The following is a 17732-nucleotide window of genomic DNA, read 5'->3' as shown; positions in this document are numbered from 1 at the left end:
CATAAATGTTGGTGGGGATGTGGAAAAAAAGGAACCCTTCTGCACTGCTGGTGGGAATGCAATCTGGTCCAGTCATTCTGGAAATCAGTGTGGAGGTTCCTAAAACAGCTAAAGATTGATCTACCATTGATCTACTCCTAGGCATATATCTGAAGGAATCATCTCATTTCCTTAGAAATACGTGCTCAACCATGTTTATTGCTGCTCAATTTATAATAGCTGGGAAATGGAACCAGCCTAGATGTCCCTCAACTGATGAGTGGATAATGAAGATGTGGCACATTTATACAATGGAGTTCTACTCAGCGGTAAAGAAAAATGAAGTTATGAAATTTGCAGAAAAATGGATGGACCTGTAAAGGATTATACTAAGTGAGGTAACCCAGGCCCAGAAAGCCAAGCGCCACATGTTCTCTCTCATATGTGGATCCTAGCTACAGATGATTGGGCTTCTGCATGAGAAGGAAAATACTTAGTAACAGAAACCAATAAGTTAAAAAGGAGACATAAAAGGAAGAGAAAGGAAGGACGGAGGGTACTTAATAGGTTGATATTGTATATATGTAAGTACAATGATTGAGATGGGGAGGTAATATGATGGAGAATGGAATTTCACAGGGGAAAGTGGGAGGGGGAATTACCATGGGATATATTTTATAATCATGGTAAATGCTAATAAAATTTTTTTAAAAAAATTTAAATCCTTAGACTCTTTAGAGTCCTGATGCAAGAATCTAAATTCATTGACCCTGTCTACAAGGTCACATTTGTATGGTGATCCCAACTCAGACAAGATCTTTTGAGGCCCTATTCCCTGTCCACAAGGATGGGATGGGAACAAAGCATGAAAAGAGACGTTTTCATACAGGAGCTGAGGTCCTCTATAAACATCTAGAGAGGGTAGATAAGGTTATATATATGTGTGTGTGTGTGTGTGTGTGTGTGTGTGTATACACATATGTATTTGTATATGTATATATGTATATATATTCATATTATATGTTCATAGACCCCAGGCTTCTAAGTATGAAATTGAAAGTGCCTTATGTATAGGCTTTCTTTTTTTTTTTTTTTAATTTTATTTGAGAGCGACAGACACAGAGAGAAAGACAGATAGAGGGAGAGAGAATGGGCGTGCCAGGGTTTCCAGCCTCTGCAAACGAACTCCAGACGCGTGCGCCCCCTTGTGCATCTGGCTAATGTGGGACCTGGAGAACCGAGCCTCGAACCGGGGTCCTTAGGCTTCACAGGCAAGTGCTTAACCACTAAGCCATCTCTCCAGTCCTGTATAGGCTTTCTTTCTAATAAAATGCTATGCCACTTCTAAACTCTTGGCTGCCAAAAAGCTGTGACAGAGTTTTATTTCATGGGGACTCAAATACAAACCCCAAACCTGAGCTTGTGTCTGTTTTTAACAAAAGAAAATCAAGACTGAGAGGATAATTATTAAATTATCTTTATTTATTCAGAAGGGGTAAGAGTCCACATACCAAAGAAGGAAGAATGACAGGGAGGTTAGGAGAGGGAAGGAAAAGCATCACAACCAAAGAATATGACACTGCTGTTTAGCAGCCCATGTAAAAGTCCATGTACCTAGCAGAAAACAAAAATACCCTTTCCTGGTCTTGAGCAATGGCTGAGCAATTGAAGCACTTGTCTGCAAAGCTGAAGGACCCAGGTTTGATTCCCCAGTGCTCATGTAAACCAGATGCACAAGGCGGTGCCTGCATCTGGAGTTTGTTTGCAGTGGCTAGAGGTCCTGGTGCACTCATTCTCTTGATCTCTCCCTCTCCCTACCCCCTCCCCCATAAGTTATATATAAATATATCCTTTCTCACCCCTGGCAGCAGCTGCTGCCAGAGTGGGAAGCACAAAACCTTAAGGTGGTGGGAAATGAACAAACAGCCCAGGAGCGTTCAAAGAGGAGAAAGCCCCTCCACCTCCCCCAAAAAAGCCCTCGTGAGTAGCCAGGCTTTTATTTTGGGTATGGAGCTGAATCTGAAAGGAACCAGAACAACTGGTTTCAGTGTCTAGAGGGGCTGAGCTTGAACAGGAACCTGAGTAATTCCAGCAGCTGCTACAGATAGCAGGGTGAATGTGTGATGAAAGCAGCTACATTTGTAAATAGTTAGGTTTGTTTATGCTCCACTCAGCAGACAGGAATTAATAGTTAATATGTCTCAGCCCAGCGTGGCAGTTCATGCCTTTAATCCCAGCACTGGGGAGGCAGAGGTAGGAGGATCGCTGTGAGCTCGAGGCTACCCTGAGACTACATAAGGAATTCCAGGTCAGTCTGGGTTAGAGTAAAACCCTACCTGGAAAAACAAAACAAAACAAAAATAACAAAAAAGAAAAGTTAATCTTTCTCTCATGGACCTTTCTGTCTCACTGCCTCTTTCTAATGTTACCTATCTTCCTCTCAGGACCACATGTGCCCTGATTAAGGGCATGATTTTGAGGCTCCCAGGGACTTGTTTAAATAAAAGTGCCACACAAAGCTATTGAGACTTTAAATCAGTGCCAACATAGTGAGATTTTGACTGTTTCTCTTGCTTTTTCAACCTCATTATAATATAAATTATACTAATACATCATCATATACTGTTTAAATTCATGATAAACTGGATTATGGAGAAAGGGTTGGTTCCCCCTTGATCTCAGACCACAAGCAGATTTATACCATGTGTCCTCCAGACCTTGTCTTAGAGGCCAAACGGCCACTTGCCTCTGTGACAAGGAAAAGAATGACAAGCAGCACATAATATTTTCTGTATTTTCTGTCTTTTCTAAGATTACTAAAATTTCATTAGAATGAAATTCTGAGACTTTTGTAACAAAAGAGCATAAAAAGCAAGTGATAAACGTTACGGGTTATAGGGAGCTTGAATTTTATAATTTAACATGTAAACAGGAAATCTTACTTTGTCACATGATATGAATATAATTCAGATTTGTCATTGTTAGGTTTATGATTCAGGTTTCATCAAAGAAAAACCTTGCCAGGTGTGGTGGTGCAGCCTTTTATCCCAGTGTGGGGAGGGGGGTCAGGTAGTTCTTTTATGCAGTTAGGATGACCCTGAAAATTAAAAGGCAGAATGGCTAATCTTGAGGCTTGCAGTATCCACTGTTTTCACTGCTGATGACTTCTGTCTCCCATAAGGCTGCCAAATGGTTGCAGTAGTTGCATGTCTGTTGTGAGGGAAACCAGCTGCTCTCTAATTGGACTGGAGGCCTGCTCTATGAAAGGGAATACATTGCCTGGTACTGAAAACCTAATCAAAAGCCTGTGGGGGGGAGGTCATGAGCCTTAGGATTATAACACCTACTCTTGTCTGGATAAATGCATATATTATGCTCACCAAACTGCCCTCTAAGCACTTTACTTAATGTTTATACCCATTTTTTTCAAAAAAAAAATACTTTTGTTAACAACTTCCATGGTTATAAAAAATACCCCATGGTAATGCCCTCCCTCCCCCCATGTTGCAGTCCAGTTCACATTGCTGGTAGAAATCACCCAACCAAGAGTAGCTTCTGGGAAAAAGAGGTTTATTTTGGCTCACAGGCTTGAGGGGAAGCTTCACGATGGCAGGGGAAAACAATGGCATGAGCAGAGGGTGGATATCACCCCCTGGCAAACATAAGATGGACCACAGCAACAGAAGGGTGTGCCAAACACTGGCATGGGGAAACTGGCTATAAAGCCCATAAGCCCGCCCCCAACAATACACTCCCTCCAGGAGGCATTAATTCCCAAATATCCATCAGCTGGGAATCTAGCATTCAGAACACCTAAGTTTATGGGGGACACCTGAATCAAACCACCACTTCCCACTTTCCCCTTTGAAACTGCATTCTCCATCATATCTCCTTCCCCTCTCAATCAGTCTCTCTTTTATTTTGCTGTCATCATCTTTCCTATTATGATGGTCTTGTGTAGGTAGTGTCAGGCACTGTGAGGTCATGGATATCCAAGCCATTTTGTGTCTGGGGGAACACGTTGTATGGAGTCCTACCCTTCCTTTGGTTATTACATTCTTTCTGCCACCTCTTCTGCATCACACCCTGAGCCTTGGAAGGTGTGATAGAGATATTACAGTACTTAGCACTCCTATCACTTCTTCCCAGCACCATGATGCCTTCTGAGTCATCCTAAGGTCACTGCCATCTGAAAAGAGAAGGTTCTCTACCAAAAGTGAGAGTAGCATTAATATAAGGGTATGAACATTAATAGAAGTGCTTACTGGGTAGTTTGATAAGCATAGTATATACAATTAGCCATGCAGCAGCAGACATTACTGTTACGCCCAGATCACGGAGTCCCCAAAGACCAGCAAGAGAGTCTGACACGTTTGCAACAGCAAAGAGCTTTATTTCGGGCTTAAGCTCAGACTCTTAACTTCACCAAGGCAGTGGATTTGTACAAGAGCCCTGAGCATCGAGGGGCAGGTTTTTATTAGGGATTTGAACAAAGAAGTAGGGAGTAGAAGAAAAAAAAAAAAAGAAGTAGGGAGAAGTAGGAGAATGGTTACATGATTGGTTGATTTAAGTGGTAACTGCACTTGTTTTTTCTGATAGGCTTAGGATACTGGTGGGCAAAGCTGGTGGGCAGGGGTCTAGAGGGGTTCAAAGCAGATTAGGTAACCTTTATAGTGATTGGCTATGTGTATTTGAGGAACTTTAAGCAAACTTATTTTAAGCAAACGTATCTATGACCACAGGAATGCATAGTGCAGACAGTCTATTCCCCCTTATCAGGAAACTGACCTTGCTGGGAAGCAGAAACTTAGGCCTATTGATGATTCTGGGGCTTATTATGGCTTCCTGAGTACTTCAGTTACACCCCCAGGACTCCTGATTACCCCTGTTTTAAGTTTTGAGTATCAAGGATGTATTACCTCCCATGGAGCAGGCCTCCAGTCCAATTAGAGGGCAGTTGGTTTCCTCCATGACAAATGTGCCACTATTACACCCATTGGCTCATTTGGCCTGGCTGGCCAAATATAAGGCTTGCAGTGTCCACTGTTGAGTATCTTCACTGGTGATTTCTCTTTCTCCGATTGAACTGCATGCAGAATGGCTTCTTCCAGCTTTCTGTCAGCTGGTCTACATGGAGGAGGTTATAAGCTCAGTTCCAGCAGGATTTCTTAGTGGCCTTGCAGCCCAAGTATGTGGAGTCTTCAGCAACAGGGTCTTACCATCTATTCCTGGTGGGAAACCAATGGCCTCATCAATGGCCTATGATGTTTTGGGGCATCAGGGACCTCCCTGGCCAACAATTGGAAGGTATCCCATCCCTGGCACTGAAAATTTTCTAGTGTCAATCTATGGCTCCTGAGTGTTCCATTGTCCAAAAAAGTAGGCTTCCATATGATTTATTTGTATCCTCTTAGATTTTGATTAGCCCTCCCTCTACCTTTCCTTTACTCAATCTCTTCCCCTGATTTATACCCATATTTTAATGCTACTTTCACTTTTGGTTAGAAAAGCTTCTCTTTTCGGATAGTGGTGACAACTGGGATGACCCAAAAGGCACCATAGTGCTGAGAACTGGCAGAGGAGTGTTCTGCACTAAAACATCTCTATCACAGCTTCCAAGGCTCAGGGTCCTTGCAGAAGAGGTGATGGAAAGAATGTAAGAACCAAAGGAAGGGTAGAACTGCTTGCAATGCAATCGTCCAGACAGAAGTTGACCTCCATATCCATGACCTCTCAGTGCCTAGCAATACCTTCATAAGACCCTCACAATAGGAGAAAAAGACAATGACATCAAAATAAAAGAGACAAATATAGAGAGGGAGGGGATATGATGGAGTGGGGAAAGTGGGGGAGGGGAGGTAATTATCATGGTTTATTGTCTATAAGTATGGTAGCTATCAATTAAAAAAAGACAACATCAGTGGGGTGTGGCGGTGCATGCCTTTAATCCCACATTTGGGAGGCAAAGGTAGGAGGATCTTCATGAGTTTGAGGCCACCCTGAGACTACATAGTGAATTCCAGGCCAGCCTGGGCTAGAGCTAGACCCTACCTTGAAAAATAAAACAAAACAAACAAACGAAAATGTCTCTACTTACTAGAAATCAAAGCAGGATGTGACTTCTTATCTCTTACCCAGATCTGTCCAGGCCCAGCAGGGTCAAGCAAAGGGAAGAGCCCCCTAGCCCTTACTCTCTACATGGGCTCTACCCCATCTAATTCCCCACATGGCAGGAGCTCTTTGAACTTTGTTTTCCCTCTATGGCTTTCCCAGGCCCTCCATGGCCTCATGGGTGTCTTTCCTTGGTTCTGTACTTCCCTAAATAAATATAATATTTGAGGCACACCAGGGCCTCTTGCCACTGTACATGAACTCCAGATTCATGTGCCACTTTGTGCACCTGGTTTTATGTGTGTCCTGGGGAATTGAACCTGGGTCCTTAGGCTTCTCAGGCAAGTACCATAACCACTGAGCAATCTCTCCAGACCCTACATTTATTTTTGAAAAAGGAAAGAAAGAAAAAAAAGATCCACAGCCCTCATTGGTGGCTCATGCCTGTGATCCCAGTATTTGGAATGCTGAGACAGGAGGATTGGTATGAGTTCAAGGCCAGCCTGAATTAGTGAGACATTGTCTCAAAAAACAAGTGGGGTGCTTGCCTGCAAAGCCTAATGGCCTAGATTCAATTCCTCAGTACCTAGGTAAAACTAGATGCACAGTGGTACATGCATCTGGAGTTTTTTAGGAGTGCCTAGAGGCCCTGGTACACCCATTCTCTTTCTCTTTCTGTGCTTGCAAATAAATAAATAAAAATATTTTTAAGTCAAAAAATTAATAAATAAATAAATATAATATTTGGATAATTATCCTTCACAGTTTTATTTTACTCAATTCTTTGATTAAAAGTAGACATGGGGGCTGGAGAGATGGCTTAGCGGTTAAGCGCTTGCCTGTGAAGCCTAAGGACCCCGGTTCGAGGCTTGGTTCCCCAAGTCCCACGTTAGCCAGATGCACAAGGAGGCGCACGCGTCTGGAGTTCGTTTGCAGAGGCTGGAAGCTCTGGCGCGCCCATTCTCTCTCTCTCCCTCTATCTGTCTTTCTCTCTGTGTCTGTCGCTCTCAAATAAATAAATAATAAATGAACAACAAAAAAATATTAAAAAAAAAAAAAGTAGACATGGGCTGGACATGGTGGCACATGCCTTTAATACCAGCACTGGGGAGGCAGAAATAGGAGGGAAGGCCATGAGTTCAAGGCCACCCTAAGGCTACACAGGGAATTTCAGGTCAGCCTGGGCTAGAATGAGACCCTACCACATTAAACCAAAAAAAAAAGTAGACACAGACCTAGGATTAAGGGTTCAAGGACTTTCCTGAATCCCTAATACCCCATTACACCAGCAGTTGGGAGGCAGAGACAGGAGAATCACTTTGAGTATGAGGCCAGCCTGAGATCACATAGTGAATTCCAAGTCAGCCTGAGCTAGAGTGAAACCCTACCTCAAAAATACAAAAAAAGAATGGAATGTCAAAGGAGAAAATGTGGTGGGGGAGGGAGGGAATTAACATGGGATTTTTTTTATAATCATGGAAAATGCTAATAAAAAGAAAAAGAAAAAAAAAGGCTGGAGAGCTGGCTTAGCAGTTAAGGCATTTGCCTGCAAAGCCAAAGGATCCCAGTTCAATTCTCCAGGACCCACGTAAGCCAGATGCATAAGGGGGTACATGATCTGGAGTTCATTTGCAGTGTCTGGAAGCCATGGAGTGCCCATTCTCTCTCTCCCTCTTTCTCTCTGTCAAATAAATTAATTAATTAAATGTATTTTTAAAAAGAAGAAGAAGGACCTCTAAGCAGTTTGGGGATTAGTGAGGGTAAAAGGATTCTGCCAAGTGAGGTGGCTCACACCTTTAGTTCTAGCACCAGACTTTTAGGGGATTGTTGGGAGTCACTATTGGGGTTCTACTAGGTGTGGTGGCTCATAGCTTTAATTCCAGCACTTCAGAGCAGCAGAAGCAGTATAAGTAAGTAGTCCAAGGTGAGCCTGCCCCAGGCAATGACATAAGAAGCTCTCTTGTTTTGTATTTTCAGGTAGGCTCTCTACTCCAAGCTTATCTGGATTTCACCAAGTAGTCCTAGGCTGTTCTCAAATTCATGGCAATACTACCTCTGCCTCCCTAGTACTGGGTTTAAAGGCATGGAACCACCACACCAGGCATAAGAAGCTCTCTTTATTGTCAGGCTACCAAATTAACTTTGGGGACACTTCTCATGTCTTTTTATTTTAAAGATTTATTTTTGTTTATTTATTTATTTAAGAGAGAGAGAGAAGCTGGATGTGGTGGTGCATGCCTTTAACCCCAGCACTCAGGAAGCAGAGGTAGGAGGATATCCGTGAGTTCAAGGCCACCTAGAGACTACATGGTGAATTCCAAATCAACCTGAGCTAGAGTAAGACCCTACCTCGAAAAAAAAAAAAAAAAGAGAGAGAGAGAGAGGAAGAGAGAGAGAGAATGGACACACCAGGGCCTCTAGCTACTGCAAACAAACTCCAGATGCATGTGCCACCATGTGCATCTGGCTTACATGGGACCTGGAGAATTGAACCTGGGTCCTTAGGCTTCACAGGCATGTGCTTTAACTGCTAAGCCATCTCTCCAGCTCCTTCTCATGTCTTAAAACAGAGTTTTGCACTGCATTCTATTTTTTCATTAAATCACTTCCAGATGTGTTAAATTTGTTGGTAAGGATTATCATGCTGTACTTGTACTTATAAAGCCATGCTTTTGTTTAAGACTGGTGCCAAATAACCATATGTAGAAACCAAAGCCAATGGCAGGCACCAGAGTTAAAAAGGGAAACCAAAAGGGCTGTAGACATGGTTCAGTGGTTAAGGTGCTTGCCTGCAAAGCCTATCAATCTGGGTTCAATTCTCCAATACCCACATAAAGCCAGACATACAAAGTGGCTCATGCATTTGAAAGTCCTGACACATCCATTCTCTCTCTCTCTCTCTCCACTTGCAAATAAATAAAAATATTGTACTAAGGGCTGGAGAGATGGTTTAGCAGTTAAGGCATTTGCCAGCAAAGCCAAAGGACCTCAGTTCAATTCCCCAGGACCCACATAAGCCAGATGCACAAGGGGGCACATGTGGCTAGAGGTCCAGCATGAGCATTCTCTCCCTTCCTCACTATGTATCTCTCTCTCTCTCAAATAAATAGATAAAATATATATATTTTTTAAATATTGTATTAAAGGGGCTGGAGAGATGGCTCACCAGTTAAAGTGCTTGCCTGCAAAGCCTAAGAACTCATATTCAAATCTCTGGGTCCCACAGATTCAGACACACAGTGACACAAGTACACAATGTCACACATGTGCACAAGAGGGTGTACATGTCTGGAGTTTGCTCACAGACAGCTGGAGGTCTTGGCACATGCATTTTAGTTCTCCCTGCCTCTTTTTCTCCCCCTGCAAAAAAAAAAAAAAATTAAATAAGTATTGTATTAAGAGGTGGGCGTTGTGGCACACGACTTTAATCCCAGCTCTTGGAAGGCAGAGGTAGGAGTTTGTGGCCACCCTGAAACTACATAGTGAATTCCAGGTCATCCTGAGCTAGAGTGAGAACCTCCCTTAAAAAACAAAAAAGAAAAAAATTGTATTTAAAAAAAGGCAACCAGGCCCCAATGCCAGCGCAAGCACCAGCAAGCCCCAGAGACCAGGGGAAGGGAGCTCACAGCACCCAGCACTGGTGACCAAGCACCAATCCAGCAACCCAGCCAGCCTACTTGAACCCACAGTGCACCAAAGAGGGAGCCAAGCAGGAGCACAGCATAACTGAGACCAAAAATCATCCCAAAGGTAACTGGATTTACACCAGTCAATACCCACCAAATAAGCCTGGTATATAGGCCTGAATCAGAAGTGCTAATTGTACCTGCCATATCAGGATAAATTATATGTTAAATCTGATGGATGGTCAGATTTGTCCTTCTTAAATAAGCTATATTTTGGGCTTGTTTTTTTGTTGTTTCTTGATTTATATGGCTTTGTTTCCTTTTCTATTGTACATTAGGGAAGGCTCTCACTTGGTCACTTGGAACCCTCAACAGACCAGAAATCTTAACCTTCTAGTTGACAGGATTGAGGGTGTGGGGCAACACACACCCTAAGGGACAGTTAGAGGATCTGGTTGTCATAATACCTACTCTTGCATAAATACTCTATGCTGTTTTCCATTGAATGTATACATTGTTTAGTTAAATTTTAGAATCTGCCTATATTTTGTCACTCAGCCTACTTGAATACTCTCATAGCAGGCAAACCCAACAGCGAGGGTCACTTTTGTAGATACTCTGAGAGTCTTGAGAGCCATATCTAACACCTTAAGCTCCTACCCTGAAGATATATAACATCAGATTGCTTGTTACATCTAATAATACTGCAGCTAGCCAGAAAATCCAAGCATTAAATTAATCCAAGATGCAAAAATATATACATTATAACACAAGAAACACCAAAAATCATGACAATATAAATCCACCAAAAAAGTATTAATGCATCAGAAATGACCTCCAGTGAGAATGAGTTAGAGGAAATGCCTGAGAAAGATTTCAAAAGAATGATTATAGGGCTAGAGAGATGGCTTAGCAGTTAGATGCTTGCCTGTGAAGCCTAAGGACCCGGTTCAAGGCTCAATTCCCCAGGACCCACGTTAGCCAAATGCACAAGAGGGGGGGGCACACGTCTGGAGTTTGTTTGCAGTGGCTGGAGGCCCTGGCGTGCCTGTTCTCTCTCTCTCTCTCTCTCTCTCTGCCTTTCTCTCTGTGTCTGTTGCTCTCAAATAAATTAAAAAATGAACAAAAAATTTTAAAAGAAGAATGATTATAAATATGCTCAAAGAAGTCAAAGAAGAAATCAAAAGCATGAAAGAGAAAATCAAAGGAATCAAAGAAGACACAGGACACTAATTTAATGAAATAAAAAGGTCAATACAAGACATAAATAAGGAAGTAGAAAGAATAAAGAAAAATCAGTCAGAATTACTAGCAATAAAGAACACAGTTAATGAAATAAAAAATTCTGCAGAAAATCTTACCAATAGAATGGATGAAGGAGAGGACAGACTATCTAAACTAGAAGACCAGGTGGCAGATCTAATACAGTCCAACAAAGAGAAAGACAAACTAATAGGAAAGTATGAATGGGAATTTCAAGATATTCGGGATACTATGAAAAGGTTAAACATAAGAATTCAGGGTATAGTAGAAGGAGAATTTCACTCCAAAGGCATAGTAGGCATTTTCAACAAAATCATAGAAGAAAGCTTCCCCCAAATTGGGAAAGAGATGCTAATGCAGATACAGAAATCCTTCAGAACACCAACCAGACAAAACCTGGAAAGAACCTCTCCTCGCCATATTATAATCGAACTACCAAACATACAAACCAAAGAAAATATATTGAAAGCAGTTAGACAGTAAAATCAAGTTACCTACAAAGGCAAGCCCATAAGGATCACAGCAGATTACTCAACACAAACTTTAAAAGCCAGAAGGGCTTGGAGTGATGTATTACAAGTTCTGAAAGATAACAACTGTCAACCAAGGTTACTTTATCCTGCAAAGCTATCCATTCAAATAGATGGAGAAAGAAGGACATTCCACAACAAAAGCAGGCTAAAGGAATATTTGAAGACAAAACCAGCTCTACAGAAAATACTTGAAAGAATCCTTCATGCTAAAGAGAAAGAAAAGCACACATATAAGGAACTTGGAAAAAAACAAACAATACTCAAATACTAGTTAATATAAGAGAGCAAAGGTAAAAAGGCAACCAGTATCTTAGACCCTGCTCACTCAGGACACACAGGCCCAGGAGACTAAAAGATACCCCCAATATTTCCTACAACTCTGTTAAATCACCTATGATCTTAATTGGAGAGATTATGGAGGTCCTAAGGTTGGACTCCAATCAATGTAAAGGCTATTTATGACAAACCTACAGCCAACATAATACTAAATGGAGAGAAACTTGAAGCTTTTCCACTAAAGTCAGGAATAAGACAAGGGTGTCCACCATCCCACTTTTATTTAATATAGTACTAGAAGTCTTAGCCACAGCAATAAGGCAAGAGACACACATAAAAGGGATACAAATTGGAAAGGAAAAAATCATGTTATCATTATTTGCAGATAACCTATCTCAAAAAAACAAAAGGATGATTTCCTTGATTTATATGGTCTACCTAAATTAAATCAAGATGAGATTAACCACCTAAATAGACCTATAACATATGAGGAGATCCAAGCAGTTATCAAAATTCTCCCAACTAAAAAAAAAGTCCAGGCCCAGATGGATTCATGGGTGAATTTTACCAAACCTTCATGGAAGAACTAACACCAGTGCTTCTTAAACTGTTCCATAAAATAGAAAAAGAAGAAATCCTACCAAACTCCTTCTACAAAGCCAGCATCACCCTGATACCAAAACCAAAGATAGAAAAAAAAAAAAAAAAAGAAAATTACAGACCAATCTCCCTCATGAACATAGGTTTCCCACCAGGAATAGATGGTAAGACCCTATTGCTGAAGACTCCACATACTTGGGCTGCAAGGCCACTAAGAAATCCTTCTGGAACTGAGCTGATAACCTCCTCCATGTAGACCAGCTGACAGAAAGCTGGAAGAAGCCATTCTACATGCAGTTCAATGGAAGAAAGCAAAATCCCCAGTGAAGGTACTAAATGTATATACTATGCTATATCAAATTGCCCAGTAAGGGGCTGGAGAGATGGCTTAGCGGTTAAGCGCTTGCCTGTGAAGCCTAAGGACCCTGGTTAGAGGCTCGGTTCCCCAGGTCCCACGTTAGCCAGATGCACAAGGGGACACACGCATCTGGAGTTTGTTTGCAGAGGCTGGAAGCCCTGGCGCGCCCATTCTCTCTCTCTCCCTCTATCTGTCTTTCTGTGTCTGTCGCTCTCAAATAAATAAATAAAAATTTTTTAAAAAATTGCCCAGTAAGCACTTCTCTTCGTGTTCATACCCTTATATTAATGCTACTCTCACTTTGGGTAGAGAATCTTCTCTTTTCAGATGGCAGTGACTTTGGGTGACTCACAAGGTATCATGGTGCTGGAAAGAAGTGACCGGAGTGCTCAGTACTGTAATATCTCTATCACACCTTCCAAGGCTCAGAGTCTAATGCGGAAGAGGTGGCAGAAAGAATGTAAGAGCCAAAGGAAGGGTACAACGTGTTCCCTCCAGACATAAAATGGCCTGGATATCCATGACTTCATAGTGCCTGACACTACCTACATAAGACCATCATAAGAGGAGAAAAAGATCATAACATCAAAATAAAAGAGAGGCTAACTGAGATGGGGAGGAGATATGATGGAGAATGGAGTTTCAAAGGGGAAAGTGGGGAGAGGGAGGGTATTACCATGGGATATTTTTTATAAACATGGAAGTTGTTAATAAAAATCTGAAAAAAATCGTTTGTCATTTTCCCCTCAATAAACTATAATTTATCCTTTCTTTTTTTTTTTTTTCTCAAACTATGGTCTCACTCTAGCTCAGGCTAACCTAGAATTCACTCTCTAGTCCCCAGATGCCCTCAAACTCACAACCTTCCTCCTACTGTTGCCTCCAAATGCTGGGATTAAAGGCATGTGCCACCATGCCCTAATTTATCCATCTTGAGTCCATCTTTTTCAATTCTTTGTTAAAGGTAGGACAGAACCCAAAACTGTGGATTCATACATGGGGTAACCCCTCCTGATCCCCAAAATCCTTCATTACTATGACAATCTAATTCCATCTACCTGGGTCTCCTCAATTGCCATTCAAGGCCTAAAATTATACAAGAATGGGAACCTTGAAGAACCCCAATTTACTGAATGCCTTGCTTTATTCTTTTCCCCCCAATAATTTCTTTTTTTTTTTTTTTTTTTTTTCAAGGTAGGGTTTCACTCTAGTTCAGGCTGACCTGGAATTCACTATGTAGTCTCAGGTTGGCCTCAAACTCATGTTGATCCTCCTACCTCAGCATCCCAAGTGCTGGTATTAAAGGCAAGCACCACCAAATCTGGCTTCAGTCTCTCTTTTATTTTGATGTCATCACTTTTTCCTCCTATTACGAAGGTCTTGTATAGGTAGTGTCAGGCACTGTAAGGTCATGGATATCCAGGCTATTTTGTGTCTGGAGGAGCATTTTGTAAGGAGTCCTACCTTTCCTTTGTTATAGTATATACATTTAGTCAGACAACAGTAGACTTTACACTCTTAGGGCTTATGACTACTCCTGTTGTAGGTTTTCAGTATGAGGAATGTATTCTCTCTCATGAAGCAGGCCACCAGTCCAATTAGAGAGCAACTGGTTTCCCCTATAACATACATGACACTATTGCACCCATTGGCTTATTTGGTCTGGCTAGCCAAGTTTAAGACTTGCAGTGTCCACTGTTGAGTCTCTCTAGTGGTGATTTCTCTTTCTCCCATTGAACCGCATGCAGTGTAGCATTTTCCAGCTTTCTGTCATTTGGTCTATATGGTGGAGGTTTTCAGCTCAGCTCCAGCGGGATTTTTCAGTGACCTTGTAGCATAAGTATGTGGAATTTCAGCAAAATGGTCTTACCATCTATTCCTGGTGAGAAACTAAGAGCCTTGACAATGACCTGTAATGTTTTGGGGTATCATGGACTTCCCTGGCCAACAACTCATTGGAAGGTATCCCATCTCTGGCACTAAAAATTTTCTAGTAACATTCTATGGCTTCTGAGTGTTTCATTGTCCAAAAAAGTAGGTTTCCATATGACTTATTTATATCCTCTTAGATTTTGCTTAGCCCTCCCTCCACCTTTCCTTTCTTCATTCAATTTCTTCCCCTGACCTCACTTAGATCTTTTTAACCCCATTAATCTGTTCTTCTATTTACATATATACAATACCATACTATTAAATGCCCCCCCCCTCCTTTTCTATTCCCTTTATATTTTCTTTCTAGCCTACTGGCCTCTGCTACTGAGTTTTATTCCTACTTACAAAGAAGTCCAATCATTTGTAGCTAGGATCCATATATAAGAGAGAATATGTAATGTTAGGCTTTCTGGTTCTGGGTTACCTCACTAAGTATAATCCTTTCCAGATCCATCCATTTTCCCGCAAATTTCATAATTTCACTTTGCTTTAGCGCTGAGTAGAACTCCGTTGTGTAAATGTGCCACATCTTCATTATCCATCCATCAGTTGAGGGACATCTAGGCTGGTTCCATTTCCTATCTATTGTGAAGAAAGTGGCAGTAAACATGGGTGAGCTAAGGTAGTAGACAACTCCTTAGGATATATGCCTAGGAGTGATATAACTGGGTCATATAGTAAATCTATTGTTGGCTCCCTCAGAAAACTACACACAGATTTCCACAATGGCTAGAATAGACTGTATTCCCACCAACAGTGTAGAAGGGTTCCTCTTTATCCACATATTACCAGCACTTATGGTCATTTGTTTTCATGATGGTAGCCAATATGACAGGAGTGACATGAATCTCAATGTAGTTTTAATCTGCATTTCCCTGATGGCTAGGGATGTAAAACATTTTTTTAGATGTTTATATTCCATCTGTATTTTTCTTTTGAGAACTCTCTACTTGTTTCCATAGCCCATTTTTTTTTAATTGGATTGCTTAATTTCCTATTATATAGTTTTTTGAGTTCTTTGTATAGCCTAGATATTAATACTCTGTCAGGTGTATAGCTGGCAAAGATATTATCCCATTCTGTAGGTTGCCTCTTTGCTGTATAAAAGCTTTGTAATTTCATGAGGTTGCAGCAGTTGATCTTTGGTTTTATTTGCTGAGCAACTGGGGTTATATTCAGAAAGTCTTTCTCAAGAAAAATATTTTGAAGGGTTTCCCCTACATTTTCCTCTAGCAGTTTCAGACTTTCAGGTCTGATATTAAGGTCTTTGATCCATTTGGACGTAATTCTTGTGCATGGAGAGAGATAAAGATCTATTTTCATCCTTGTACAGATACATATCTAGTTTTCTCAGCACCATTTGTTGAAGAGGCTATCTTTTCTCCAATGAGTATTTTTGGCATTTTTGTCAACGATCGGGTAGCTATAAATACCCAGACTTAAATCTGGGTCCTCTATTCTGTTCCATTGATCTACATGTCTGTTTTTGTGCTATTACCATGCTGGTTTTGTTACTATGGTTCTTTAATATAGGTTAAAATTAGGTATGGTGATACTACCAACCTTACTTTTGTTGCTCAAAATTGTTTTAGATATTCGAGGTTTGTTTGTGCTTCGAAATTAATTTTTGGATTTTTTTCTATTTCTGTACAGAATGGCACTGAAATTTGATAGGGATTCCATTAAATGTATAGATTGCTTTTGGTAAGATGGCCATTTTCATAATACTGATTTTTCCAATCCAAGAATAAGGGATGTCTTTTAATTTTCTAGTGTCTTCTGCAAGTTCTCACTTGAGTGTTTTAAAGTTTTTATTGTAAAGATCCTTCACTTCCTTGGTTAGGTTTATTCCAAGATACTTTATTTATTTATTTATGTTTTATTTTTTATTTTTTTGGTGGGGGGGTTCTAGCCCAGGCTGACCTGGAATTCACTATGGAGTCTCAGGGTGTCCTCGAACTCATGGCAATCCTCCTACCTCTGCCTCCTGAGTGCTGGGATTAAAGGCGTGCGCCACCACGCCTGGCAGACTTTATTATTTTTTTAATGCAATTGTGAATGTGAGTGAATCTTGGATTTCATCCTCTGTATGTTTGTTGTTATAAGGCTACTGATTTCTGTGTGTTTATTTTGTGTCCTGCTACATGGCTACAGGTATTTATCAGCTCAAACAGTGTTCTTGTAGTCTTTAGGGTCCTTTATGTATACAATCATGTCATCTGCAAATAATGGTAACTTGATCTCTTCCTTTCCAATTTTTATCCCTTTATGTGTTTCTTGCCTTATTGCAATGGCTAAGACTTCCAGTACTATATTAAATATAAGTGGGGATAGTGGACACCTTTGTCTTCTTCCTGATTTTAGTGGAAAAGCTTCAAGCTTTTCTCCATTTAGTATTATGTTGGCTGTAGGTTTGTCACATATAGCCTTTATTATGTTCCTTCTATTCCCAGCCTCTTTTGTACTTTTATCATGAAGGGAAGTTAGATTTTTGCCAAATGCTTTTTCTGCATCTAATGAGATGATCGTGTGATTTTTGTCCTTCAGTTCATTTATATAATATATTACATTTATCGATTTGCATATGTTGAACCATCCCTACATCTCTGGGATAAAGCCTACTTAGTTGGGGTGAATCATCTTACTGATATATTCTTGTATTCTGTTTGCCAATATTTTTTTTTTAATTAATTTATTTTGAGAGTGACAGACACAGAGAGAAAGACAGATAGAGGGAGAGAGAGAGAATGGGCGCGCCAGGGCTTTCAGCCTCTGCAAACGAACTCCAGACGCGTGCGCCCCCTTGTGCATCTGGCTAACGTGGGACCTGGGGAACCGAGCCTCGAACCGGGGTCCTTTGGCTTCACAGGCAAGCGCTTAACCGCTAAGCCGTCTCTCCAGCCCATGTTTGCCAATATTTTGCTGAGAATTTTTGCATCAATGTTCATGAAGGAGATTGATGTGTAACTTTCTTATTTTGTTCTCTTTGTCTGTTTTTAGTATCAGGGTGATGCTAAACACAGGGTGATTTGTAGAAAGAGTTTGGTAGGATTC

The 17732-nt window shown here is 41.0% G+C and overlaps 1 protein-coding gene across 1 annotated transcript in view; it reads left to right on the top strand.

Moving 5' to 3' along the window:
• Positions 1-17732, top strand: part of LOC123463389 (ankyrin repeat domain-containing protein 16-like) — a 31421-nt gene that overhangs the window by 12836 nt on the left and 853 nt on the right. The window lies entirely within an intron of this gene.

This window comes from Jaculus jaculus, chromosome 9 (assembly GCF_020740685.1).
Source record: "Jaculus jaculus isolate mJacJac1 chromosome 9, mJacJac1.mat.Y.cur, whole genome shotgun sequence".
Taxonomy (NCBI): Eukaryota; Metazoa; Chordata; class Mammalia; order Rodentia; family Dipodidae; genus Jaculus; species Jaculus jaculus.
Note: the sequence above shows the minus strand (reverse complement) of the source record. Positions and strands in the feature narration are given on the sequence as shown.